General features: G+C 40.1%; 1 protein-coding gene across 1 annotated transcript in view; it reads left to right on the top strand.

Moving 5' to 3' along the window:
• The first annotated feature begins 206 nt into the window (after nt 1-206).
• Nucleotides 207-10473, top strand: part of LOC129104451 (SH3 domain-binding protein 4) — a 35202-nt gene continuing 24935 nt past the window's right edge. The window contains exon 1 of the mRNA XM_054615138.1: nt 207-300. The gene's annotated coding sequence lies outside the window, so the exon portion shown is untranslated. The remainder of the gene's footprint in view (nt 301-10473) is intronic.

The raw sequence follows: 10473 nt of genomic DNA, 5'->3' as shown, positions 1-10473 counted from the left end.
CCACCAGAGTCCCTGCTCATAAAATAAATGTCCCTGTCTGTATATTATTTTTCTCTGTGTGGAGTCAGAGTCATATGAACCAGTGAAGTGACATCATGTCCTTATGGAGATGTGTCCCGGTGAGGCCCCTCCCTGTCCCGGTGACATCAGCCGCTTCCCTCCAGGAGAAACACTGTGCTTCTCTCTCACAAACACACTCACACACTCACACAGACACAGATCTCGACGGAAACTGCGCCTCCTCGGCTGTTATCTATTTGTTTCCTTCCATGGGACAAAACAAGACTTCCTCTCTGCCAGGTAAGCTGCAATATCTCCTTGTCTTCATTTGGGAAAAGGGAAAGAAAAAGGTTTCAGCCGCTCCACCTCCGGGAGCCACGATTCTTCATCCAGAAGCCGAGGAAGGAGCTGCAACTTTTCACTGTGCCATATATGAATATGAATACATATGAAACATGTTTTTATTATATATAGTGTGGAGAAAAAAACACATTTAAGCAACAACAAACTAGTCTGGTTTGGATTTCTGACTGTCTTCTTCAAGTCCTGAATGTTTCCAGACTTGGAGACCTGTGTTTTTCTTTTCTTGGACCGTTTTTTAAATCCTAGAAAGCCTTTTCAGTGGGTGTAACTGCATCCTAACAGTACTCACTGTTGCATTTTGCTCTTTGGTTACATTAAAACATTGTATCAAGTTGGAAACCAGCCAGAAAGAAAACGAAAGCCCCGCAGAAAGGGTGAGCTATTCGGCTGCGTCTGCGTCGTAACGCACGATGGACAGTCTGGTGTCCTGTCTCTGGAGACTGAGACTGACACTGCTGCTTCTCAAGAGAGGATTTGACATCATCATCTTTATCATCCTAACAGTAGTGGGTTAATGTTTGCAGGAAAACACCCGGATCACAGAGGTTTTTTTTTTTTTTTGGAGCAAAGCAGCCAGAAATAAAGACATAGGGGAAGAAGAGGAGGATGGAAATAAGAGCAGGATGATTGTTTTTTAATTGGTTAGTAGTTTAAACAGAAAGAAACAGAGGCAATGTTTTTGATAATAGCTTTTATGCAAAAACATCTCGAGTTAAAGCTTCCCCAATGTGAATATGTAATGTCATTATTACTCTTCTTTTATAGAATATGAATATATATTTGGGTTATGGGCATTTAAAGACCTCCACCTGGACTTTACTGTGCAATTTTCACAGTTTTTTTTTATGTTTTTTTTTTTTTAAAACTATATTATCTGGACTAATTTGATCAGGGAAATAATCTGTAAATGAATTGATAACAAAAATAATAATTTGCCGCAGCCCTGATAAAATGGTTGACTTTTAGGTTCTCATATATCAACAGAGAGTGACAATATATTTTGTGTAATCTTCCAAACTGTTACTTTATCTGACGCCGTTAAGCATCACCTTGTAAAAGCATATGATTTCTAAATCATAATTTGCAATGTCGTGACTGCAAGATTCATGAGAATAATTATTTCTTATCTTCTGTACTCCTTCGCCCGCGTGCTTCCTGGCAGTAGCGGACAGAAAAGCTGCTAACATGCTGAGGTCGAGTCTCCTGATTTCTTTCTTCTTATTCTCTAAGCCGACCTGCTGCTCTCCACACATACCACCTTAACTGGTTTATTCAATATCTCACAGCAACACGCTGGGGTTTCTCCTTTCTTTTAAGTTTCCACTTGCCAGCCCACTCCAAAAGAAAAACTGTTTTATACTAATATCACACTTTTTTCGTCATCTTTTATATATATTATGATATTGCTTCACACAAACCAACTGTATTTCTGAGATCTGGGGATGCTTCAACACAACATTTTAGACAATGCGGTTGTAAACAGGATTCATTCCAGTCATTTTAAACAAAGAAAACAAAGGTGAAAGTAAATATTAATATTCTTATCTGAGCTGTCTTATGTAAACACAGACTTCCTGCCTCAAACTTTCTGTACTTTATTTAACTTTTGTGCACTCAGTTTCCCTGGGTTTGTTATGCACGTTTCAGGTGAGCACAGTTTTGCTTTCGCCTCCAAATATAGTCGTTTTAGATAATATGGCTGAACTGGGAGTTTGTTAACATCCTGTGTGATGACCTGACTTTGAGTTCGTGCTTTGTTGGAATGCTGCCTTCTACCCAACGCTCAAGTTATATTTGTAGCCACGCTTTCAGACGCAGACTGAAATAACTATTTGATCGATTGCCATGACATTTGGTTCAGACATGTCCTCCTAAGAAAGAACTCTCATAACTTTGGTGATCCTCCTTCTTTTCATTCAGCGACTTAATTTGTACTTTGGGATGATGGATAACACTACAAATCTGCTTTGAAATGCAGAGCCCATCTATGATTAAGGCATTGCCTCCACACTGCTCTCAACACGCCGACAGGCAGCTAGAGGCTAACAGTGCAAACAGCGGCAAAAGTCCTGACAGAGAAGTTAGGGTAACAGTGTTGACCTGATGGGGAACCAGAGGAACCAGAGGAACCAGAGGGTTGGCGCTACGTTTCCTCGGCGACCCCGAGTGTTACACCACCGTGTGAGAGCAGTGCAGAACGGTGGCGATTAGCTAGCCAGCTAGGCTCGCACACTGGGACTCACATGCACGGGTAGCCGGCCCGGTTACGTTAACAAAACATGGAGAAGCTCTGATTCAACACATAGAGAGAGAGAGAGAGAGAGAGAGAGAAAGGGACTTCATTCTCTACTCTGGTAGACATTACTCTATTATATTTTGAAAAAGCAATAGTTGTTTGCTACTATAATAATTTCAAATTTACCACCTTTAAGACACAGGTTGTACAAGTTGATATATAACTTTAACAACAATGTCTGTGACGTCTATCATCTCAAGCAAGTATCAACTGTATGCAAGTTGATTTTTGTATTGGAAGCCAAAATGTTTGTCTGGAGGAGACACATTTATTTCCTTAAAGTTTGTCCTAGTTGGTTGGATATGAAAAGAGGATTTGATATTTTCTTCAGTGGCCAAGAAAACATGGCAAATAAATAAAGGCCGATTTCCCCGCACGATAAACAACAGTCGTCACTACCTAGATCTGATTACACTCATAAACCACAAACTGTTATTGACTCTTGATATAACTTTCATTTTGAATGAGCCATGAAGTGTCTCACGCTGCTCCAGCAGACAGTGAAATATGCCCTGTGCACATTTCCAGAGGGCTGTGTGAACATGACTCACTGAGTCGACATGTTCACGTACAAGAAGCCAATTTTCATCTGAACACAAACACTGGGGAATGCAGAAAATGAGCAATGGTGGATATAATAAGAAAACTGAGATAAAAACCTCAATGTTGGCGGTCTAATGATTGTTATGTCTAATGATTAATTTACATTTTAATTAAAAACAATTACATGAGCAGTGATTACATATAGATGGCTCTCTTGTTTCATATATAAAATAAATAATGTAGCTTGAAATAATTAATAGCACCGAAAAATAAATTGTCTTTGTGATGGCCTAGAATGATAAAGGCTGCTGTCTCCTGTTATGTTACAGTCTCATAGCTGAGGTATGCATTAGATGAGTGCTACATTAGCCACAGATTAGCTTTCCTTATGTTCCTCCAGAGCTTTCAGCCACATCTCATGGTCTTTATAGGAGCTATTTATTTGACGTTAGTATTTAGTTATTTTATTCATAAATTGTATTGTTTAATTATTATACAATAATTATTCTGTCTGTACATATACTATTTTATACTATTGTAGTTATAGGGGATTTTTTACTCACTTATTTAATATTCTTTACTGTGTAATTACTTATTTACTTATTTATAATACTTGTTTGGATCTTGTTTTTTACTTATGTCTCTTGTTTGCAGTATCCTCTCTGCTGCGGGACTAATAAAGGATTATTTTTATCTTATCTTATCTTATTATATATGTTTGGTTATTAAGATTACTTTTTTAGATGGATTTAAATAGCGTTTTCTTTTGTTAGTTATTTATTTTGGGTAATTTGTTGTTGTTTAGTAAACTTAGTTTTTTTTGGTTTGCTCATTTGTTGATTGGGAAACACAGTAGGAACCTGTGGTTATGTATATGAGTAGGCAGGTATAGGACCAGCATGCACTGGGGTGGGCCTATGCTTTGTATTACCAGAGCAGGAGAGGAAGCCATAGGCATGACTTCTTTGTTCTTTTGTTGCTACCTTCCTTTTTTTGCTAAATAAATCATAAGACACACAGAAATTATACGTGGACAATGAAGTCTTTTGCCTGCGTAAACCACATACCTATGGTGCATCAGTGACCCTTTGATTTAAGTTTGATTTTCATCTTTCGGACGAATGGCCACCACAGTCTTCCTTAGAAGAATTTGCTAAGTTGTCATGAAGGTTGCGTAGAGTTTAAGCCCCTTCCTTTAAGCTTATGCCTTCTGGCTCCAGCTTCATATTTAAACAGACATAAGAGCGGTGCTAATCTTCTCATCTATATTATTCTTGCAATCAACAAATCCCATGAAAAGACGCAACACCCAACAATGTGCTAATCCATCTCTTGATACTGTTTTACTTCCTGTCCCTCAGCTCTCAGCTCTCAGCTCCAAGCACATTGCTTCCTTCTTAAGATGTATATCTTTAAAAAAAACATTAATTTATAGTTTTGTTTTCAAAAAGGTTCAGACATTTTTCTTAATTTATTTTTATATGCATAAAAAAACTGAGGAAACAGTGCATTTGTTGGGGACTATTTTCAGCAGTGGGTTAATACACATCTGATGTGTATTCATCTTGTGAGTATTTTTGGCAGCAGGACGGTGTATATGGATGGAGTCAAAATAAACTACAGTGTGTGTTCATGGTTATGAAGCAACATGTCAACCAGTGTAACAGTGTGGCTCATTGATGTGGTTCTTTTGTAAAACAATGGAGCTCTAAAGCACAGAGGAAACAGATGTATCAGGGTTTTATACACACAATACATGTTAGTAGGTGGTTTCGCTGTTGATTAATACGCTCAAATACTAAAGGCTGATTCCTGAAAATCATTTTAAATCTTTAAGTATTCCAATGCACAAACATTGTTGGCAACCAAAATATGAAAACAGCAACTCTCTGGATTAACAGTTAGTTATTGGAAAGATCTTATCCTGTTCATAATTTCCTAGAATGTTTTTAGCTTGACTGCATGATACTCTGGGATTATATTTAGTTTTCCCTTGGCAGATTGTTCTCTTTCTCAGTCTAATTTCTAATAACCGCTCTCTAAATACAACGTCAACAGCATCATGGTTGATTGCAATAATGTCGACGTGATTATCTTCAGCATGAACCGTGTTAATGTTGCAACTGTAGCTGCAGGTCCGTGTGAAATTACCCCGTAAATGACTTCAGCTCATGAATCTGTTTGTTGAAACTGGTTTCTAGAGGTCTTATCACTTTCTGAACAAAACCTACTTCATCCCTGCATCATCGAGGACCCGATGTTGGGTTACAACTGGACTTGAATGAACTTCATTGTTTCAATGAATGCATGTGATTCCAGATAAGCACCCCCCCCACCACCACTACCTCCTCCCTTCAGGGTCGAACGTGCGTCTTCTGGTGTCGCTGGAGCTCAGTTCCAGCTGATTACAACAGTGTTATTATGACAGGGAGGGCACGGCTGTAGATGGCATCAGACAGGCAGCTGCTACGTCAACACCCGCCTCTTTGCCAGCTTTACTAGTCAGCCAGCCATTATACCAGGAGTGAGTCATACTGGAGTTCGGTCTTTCCTCAAACCCCCCCCCCATCGCCCCATTCCTCCGTACCCGGCATCAGCTAGATCTCAGAGTGATTTCACTGCTGCCAGCGAGTCATCCCCACCTGTTATCTGTTTGTTGTGCATCTGTTTTTAAACTGATTGCTCCATTATGAGGAGCAATGATGATGATGTGAATGTTATTCTCCAGCACGCTAGCTGTATGTCAGTCAGACTGTGGATTCTTTGGTCCAGAGTTGGAGTTTGAGGTTTCTGGAACAACTTAACATATTTGCAAGGTGCAGGGAGAAAGTGAACTGGTCTTAATGGTTCCCAACAGTATTTGTATTTGAAGGATTACCATGCCTTTTTTTTCAGACATTCTAGTCCCACAAGGATGAATACTACTGACTTTGGTGATCTCCAGTCAATTCATTAAGCACCATCATTTTCCCTTTAGTTCAAATTTCAGTTCCTGATAGGTTTCCTTTTAAAGCTGAATTCCTGTCAGCCCAGGCTGTGAGAATAATGCTAATTAATATGAACTTCTGAGCGCTCTCCGGCAAGCAAACTTTGTAATTGAGACTCTGTTTGTTAATTATCTCAAACACTACTCTGACAGTTCTCCCTTCTCACTTCATTAATGGCTGACAGTGAGACAATACCTGGGGTGTCGAATCATTGATTTGACTTTAAAACATGCAGCTAAATCCACCGTTGGCACGGTTAGCGGATGTCAACTGTTGACAACCTTTTTGACTTGTCACACATGCCGGTCTATAGGTTAACTGACTGGTATGTGTGTGTGTGTGTCCAGCAGTGTAGGCCTATTTAGAGACCACTAATCAAACTTCTAGAACCAATATTAGCTGCCAAAGCCAACAGAAAATGAAATCCAATGCGATTCATTTACAACAAAAACCATCATAGTTGGATGGAAGTGGTTCCTCGAAATGCGGCGCCAAAGCTCATTTAGTTAATTGAATTCCAGCCTGAAATTAAAGCGCCTCATGTATTTCCATTTATTTTGCGTATATTCCCCAAAATTTACCGATTACTTAGCAGAAGGATGCTTAATACTCAACAGCGGAAAAAGATATCAGACTTCAAGCAAAAGAAAAATTACAGACATACCTAGTCGCCATTTCGTGGCTAATCTACTGTCGCTTATTTATTTGGACGTAGCTAGCTAGCTACGTAGGAAGATGACGTCCTTCTTACAAAGCTTACAGTTTCTCTTACCGGCACAAACAGCCGTCAATTAGCACCAGCTTTATTTTGATCACTGAACAAATTGGGGTTGTGGGTGGTGATTCAGATGCCAGGCTACTGTGGAGCCTCCCTTCAGAGAAAACTTCACATTCACGGTCAAGAATAGCAAAGTTTCACACGTCCATCAGTTCTGTTGTGTGACTGCTATCATGGCTGCTGCCCGTAGACCATATTGTTGAAGACAGGAAAGGGAGTGAAGTGTCTGTGTGTGTGTCTGGGATGTGTGGTGGGCTGGATAGGGGTGTGTGTGTAATGCTATTGTTCGTGACAAGACTGGCAACAACGAAAGCAGCCCAATGAATTTTCTAATAAAAGCCCCGAATGACAGTTTAACGTGATCTCTGACCTCCTCTTTGTCGTCCAAAGAACGCTAAGTTTTGGCTGTTCGCTCCTCCCTCGTTTGAATAATGCATGGTTTCATTTGGAGCTCGGCATTCCTCACATTCCTCCTCACTTTATCCCTGCAGCCATTCCACCTTGGTGTGTTTATATTATCAAGTAACGGAATGAATGATGGCTGCAGCCGATGCCGCACAGACAGAATCACACAAGGCATTTGTGGTCCAGAAGAAGAAAAACAAAACTGCAGAATATCTATCTGTATATATATATTAAAGCAAATGTTCCCTCTGACTGACAGAGTCAGAGGTGTTTGCAGCCACAAATGTTTTAACATGCAGTTTACTGACCCCAAGTCAGCAGCAGAGTACTCTGAGGAGAGTTTGTAAGTCAATGGACACAGTGCCTCTTATAAATAATAGAAAAAAGACAGCATTTTAAAGTTCTATGTCTGTGTCTGTGGGTTTAATTCAGATCAAACACTTCAGGCCATCTGGAGTTCTGGCCAGAGGCTCCTGACAGCTCCGACTGTCAGAAAAAGACTGAAATAATAAGAAAATGAGCTCAGCTGGGATACGATACATCCACTCACTGAAGCTGGCAGATCACACAGGGATAGTTTTTGATTTGTTGGAAACAAGTTAGTTAGAATTTCATAGACTATTCTGTAAGGCAACCTCTGTGCACAGAAACAAAAGTGCTGATAAGTCAATTAATCTATTTGTTTATTGAGTGAAACTTTATAATCTAAGTGTAAGCAAAAAAGACAAACATTAGCAGGTCCCAGCTTCTCAAAAGTTGTCCTAACCAAAATGTTCCAGGAACTATTGAGCTACAGAAACAATGCTGAGGAACTCAAAGTCCCATGGCTGTTTTCCATTTCCGTCACAACTAAAGACCCGTAGGCAAATTAGACATGGAATAAAATAGTTTTCACATACAAGGAAACAGCAACGCAGTCATTTGGTTGTTTTTCATATTTGCTGTTGCATGTCTCTGACGTTTGAATGAAAGCCATGTTAAAAAGTAGACATGCAGAGGTGGAAAAGGAGACCTAAACCTCCAGAGCACCTGTCTCCACAGGTGATTTATTCATACTTCAGAATGTAACTGCAGTGAAAAGAAATAGCACATTTTTGATTGTCTCCTGTGTCGCTCTCGCTCTTTTGCTTATGCTCTGTCCTTTAAGTTAGATGTAAAGTCAATAAAACGTAAAGAGAAATGTCTTAATGTGTAAATGACGCTGTAGTACACAAGTTGTAGCAGTCACCTTTCTTTTCAAATGATTCAATGGGAAATAACCGCAGTGAGCACACATGTGTGTACTCTGCAGCGTGGCTCCGCCTGGCTCCAGGAGAGGAGATACTGGAGCTTTGTTCCCGAACACTTAAGGCCGCAGCGGTGTTGACTCAGTACGAAGCTCTCACTGAGCGGCTGCCTGAGAACGCCGCATATGGGCTTCGCTCATTATCTGATGAATTCACAAGCTAATTCAAGGCCTGCGAGCGCGTTGAGGCGACGCTTGTCAGCTGATAAAACCTCCCTCCATGGAAACAGAACCCGTTGACTCTGCATGTTTCTAAGTGTGAAGCACTGAGCTGCTGTTCAGTCTATATATATATTTAGAAAACTGATAATGAGATTTAGTTTGCTTTGATTTCTAAGTCCTAAACGCTTTTAACAGAAAACAACCTGATATTGATATCTGAATGTTACAGCAGGTCATTTTAATTACATACCTTTTGTTTTTTTTAATCGGCTCCTTTTTATTAGAAAATAATAAATAACATACGATTTGGAAATGATTGCTTAGCATAACTGTGGTTTACAAAGCCTCTCTCTCATTCCTGCTGTCATGATCTACAGTAATTATATAATATTAGATGTGTCTCTTGAAATAATCTGCTGCTGTGGTTCGTTATTATTATGAAAAGTGCTGTTTAAAGATGTCCTGTGAAGTTTTCTTGGAAAGAAAAACGTTTTTTCTCACTTGAATATTTTGCAAGCACTTTCTTTGCACAGTAAGTCTGATTTGTAGCACTTGTCACCACTTTTAGCTAAGGCCTATGGCAGTATACGCTGCATAAATTAGCCTAGCTGCTAGCGGATTTTTCCTTACTGACAGCTCTTATACTCTTAATTGGTTTAATTTATTGCATTTCCGCACATTTTTGAAACACAGCAGCAAATGCTGGTGGTGACAGCAACAAATTAACAGATTGCCAAGTGTTTGAAAGGGACACAATGGTCGGGGAAACGCTGTGGCTTAGGTACTGATGGCGTATTCTTCTTCTTCTTCACTGTGACAAAGTCTGTGAACTACTGTACCATAAGCTACTGGTCATACCAGACCAAGAAAAGCTACAGCAGCAAAACCCACAATTATATCGCAAGCGTTGGTTTTGTTGTTTATACATTTTCATTTGTAAAAGGAGGAATTTCTTTAAAATGTTCTCTCTAATCAAGAAAATAGGAAGCACGTAAAATCCCTGAAGTCATTCCCTGTACTCAACCTGAACTGCGTCAGCAACATTCAGATTTGAATGTTAATTGTTTTGGATGCTGAAGAGGCAGATTTCATTTCATTCTTTAAGTGTCATCACTTCCTGTGTGGAGATGATGTCCTATCAGTGTCCATACAACCTGAAATCTGATATATTTTTTCGTTGTTGAGTCTTCAGCATCTTTCTGGACAGTGAGTGAGCGGATGAGAACAATGTGTTGAAGGCTGTGCTTTGAGGCTGTGCTTTGAGGGAAACGGGGGGGGGGGGGGGTGGTGGTGCAGGCGGGGATAGTCAGGGATTTGGCCTCCTCTCATCACAAAGGCATTTCCTCCTCAGCCACTTCCTGCTCAGGAGCAGTCATCCTTAAACTCACAGCAGAGGCTGGGCCTGTGCTGAGGGGTGATACGGAGGGGGTCGGTGGTGCATCAGGATGCTTCTTTACTGCCGTGAACATTGATGTGTCTTTAACCTTGTACAGTGACCAGCTTTATAGCCCCGGGGCCTCATTAATGTTTATTCCTCTGCAGTCGCTTCCCCTTTACAGATACACACAGAATATATTGTCCTATTAATGTAAGCGACAACATAAACTGAACATGATGAGTAAACAGGAAGGCAGCTCCTGTTTAAAGTCACAAT

Source organism: Anoplopoma fimbria, chromosome 16, assembly GCF_027596085.1.
Source record: "Anoplopoma fimbria isolate UVic2021 breed Golden Eagle Sablefish chromosome 16, Afim_UVic_2022, whole genome shotgun sequence".
NCBI classification, from domain to species: domain Eukaryota; kingdom Metazoa; phylum Chordata; class Actinopteri; order Perciformes; family Anoplopomatidae; genus Anoplopoma; species Anoplopoma fimbria.
This window is presented reverse-complemented; position numbering and strand designations above follow the sequence as displayed.